Source organism: Myotis davidii, unplaced genomic scaffold (assembly GCF_000327345.1).
Source record: "Myotis davidii unplaced genomic scaffold, ASM32734v1 scaffold341, whole genome shotgun sequence".
Lineage (NCBI taxonomy): Eukaryota > Metazoa > Chordata > Mammalia > Chiroptera > Vespertilionidae > Myotis > Myotis davidii.
In genome coordinates, this window is record NW_006291021.1 from 561203 (window position 1) to 563943 (window position 2741).

A 2741-nucleotide genomic window follows, 5' to 3' on the forward strand; every position below is an offset into this window, starting at 1 on the left:
TTCTTTTTAATGGACTAAGAAAAGATCAGGAGTGTCAACATAATAAAAATAAGCATGGCTTTATAAAATCTTAATTTCAGTCTATATTAATGTGTATATCATACGTGTGTGTGTGTGTGTGTGTGTATGGTATTGGACTGTAATGTATTGAATATTCATATGTATCCAAAGGCACAATGCCAGAGAGTAGTTCTCACCCTATTTTGAGGTTATGGCTCCCTTCTAGAATCCTCTATGATGGACAATTGTGGGGTTTTGCTATCCAGCTTCTGTCCCACCTCCTTTGGGGATGACCTTTCTCCCATAGAACCCAATTTCTATGGGTTCTCTCACATCCTGGGAACAGACTTGTCGTGTGTGGAGAGCAGGAAGGAGGCCACTATGGCCGGCACAGCGTGACAGATGGGGCAGGAAGGGCAAATGGGGGGAGATAAGGCTGCCTAGATCCTGGCAGGGACTTGGGGTTTCATTCCAGGGTGGTGGCCCATAAGTGAGAAGCCAATAACTACAAAATGGATTGAAAAGTCCCCTCCCTTAGCCCTCATATGTACAACTGCCCACTGGATGCTCCCACTGGCATCAAGATACCTCAAATGGCATCTCACCAACAGCTGGGCACCTAGAGGCACTCAATCAACATCTGATGGAGGCTTGAACTGGATAGAGGTGGGACCCTAGGCAGGGCAGAGATTGATAAATGCCTTGTGGTGCTGGGCCCATGAAATACTTGCTGCTTGGATTCTGACCAGGGAGTTGAATGACTGTAAGACTGAAAACAACTGAATTTGGGGCATTCTCACGAGGTGCCCCTCCAATAATGCTAAACAATTCCCAGCCCAAGACCTGCTGGGACTGCCCAGTGTTTTCTCCTCTTTGATCTTAGCATCCTCTTAACTTTCAAGCAAATTCCCCTTCTTTACATTTGGCCAAAGGTAGTTTTTGGGGTTTGCAACCAGTCTCCAAAGCAAGACTACTTAGTTCCCATGAGTTTTTTGGTGTGTTTTTTAAATCCTCATTCTAGGATGTTTGTTGTTGTTGTTTTATTGATTTTAGAGAGAAAGGAAGCGGGAGAGAGAAAAACATGGATCGGTTACCTCCCATACATGCTCCCACCGGCGACCAAACCGACAACCTAGGTATGTGCCCTGACTGGGAATCGAACCCACAACCTTTTGCTGTATGGGAGGAATCTCCAACCAACTGAGCCACCCAGCCAGCGCCCCTGGGAGTTTTGCAGGCAGGATCAGTAGGGATTCTCAGACCTCGGAAGCCCGATCTGGAGCCCCTGTTTCTGAGGTGGCACATGCGTACTGATGACAACATGATCCTCAGAGCAGCCAGGCGCAGTGCAACTGAAACATGCTCTACCTCTGCTGGTGCAGCCAGCACCTACTGACCTTGTTCCCAAGAGATGCCAGACCCCCAACAGGTGCAGAGCCTTTGAGTCCCCACAAGTTTACTTAGAAAGGCCGGGTAGTTCAGTTGGTTAGATTGTCGTCCCAATACCGTGCACCAAGGTTGCAGGTTCATTCCCAGTCGGCACACACAAGAATCAACCCATGGATGCATAAATAAGTGGAACAACAAATCAATGTTTCTCTTTCTTGCTCTCGCTCTCTCCCTTACCCTCTCTAAAATCAATTTTTAAGGTATTTTTTTTAAAAAATAAGGAAAAGCCCAGCCGGCATGGCTGTGGTTGAGCATTGACCTATGAACCAAGAGGTCAAGATTTGATTCCCGGTCAGGTCACAGGCCTGGATTGCAGGCCCGATCCTCGGTATGGGGTGTGCAGGAGGCAGCTGATCAATGATTCTCATTATTGATGTTTCAATCTCTCTCGCCCTCTCCCTCTCTGAAATCAATAAAAATATATTTTAAAAATACAATAAAATAAAAAAGGCATGAATTGCTTTTCTCCTGGAGCCATTTTTAATTAATCTCAATCTTCTGCCACCCCCCAGTGGTCACTGTGAGACACAGCCTTTTCCTTTTGGTCCACAGACACTGCGAGCTCAGATTTTGCCTAGAATGGGGGCTTTGTTTACTAAATTGCAATACTGCCTAGAAAGACAAGCTCTTTCCTCCCTCTGCCTCTCCTTTTCCTCAAATATTCCCTATTTATTTATATCCCTGCTAGATATTAAATAATTACAAGGGGAAAAGTATTAACCTAGCAGATACCATAGACCTATTGATCTAAGTTATCATCAGTGAGGACACAAACCTACATCAAGTGCCTCCTAATAGGACACCCTGAGAACACGTCACTCCCACATTATTCCTGCCCAAAATACATCAGCAGAATTTAACCACTAGGAAACATTAAAAAACAAAAATTAAGGCCATTCTACAAAAAATAGGGCAGTACTTGTATCAGTGTCATGGTTAAGGAAAAATAAGGCTGAGGAATTGATCCCTACCGAAGGACTATGGAGAAACAACATCCAAATGGATGTCGTTTATGGAGGGATACTGGACTGGATCCTGGAACAGAAAATAAATGTTAGTGATGAAATATGACTAAGGTTTGTACATTAGTGAACAGTACTGCATCAATGTTAACTTCCTGGTTTTGGTCATTTCACTTACCTAAGATGTGAATATTCGGGAATCTGGGTGAAGCTATGTGTAATGTCTTAGTACTATTTCTGCATTTTTGGTAAGTGAATTTAGTTTAATTTGAAAGTGAAAACTTTTAAATAATATTTTTATTGACTTTTAGAGAAAGAAGGGAGAGGGAA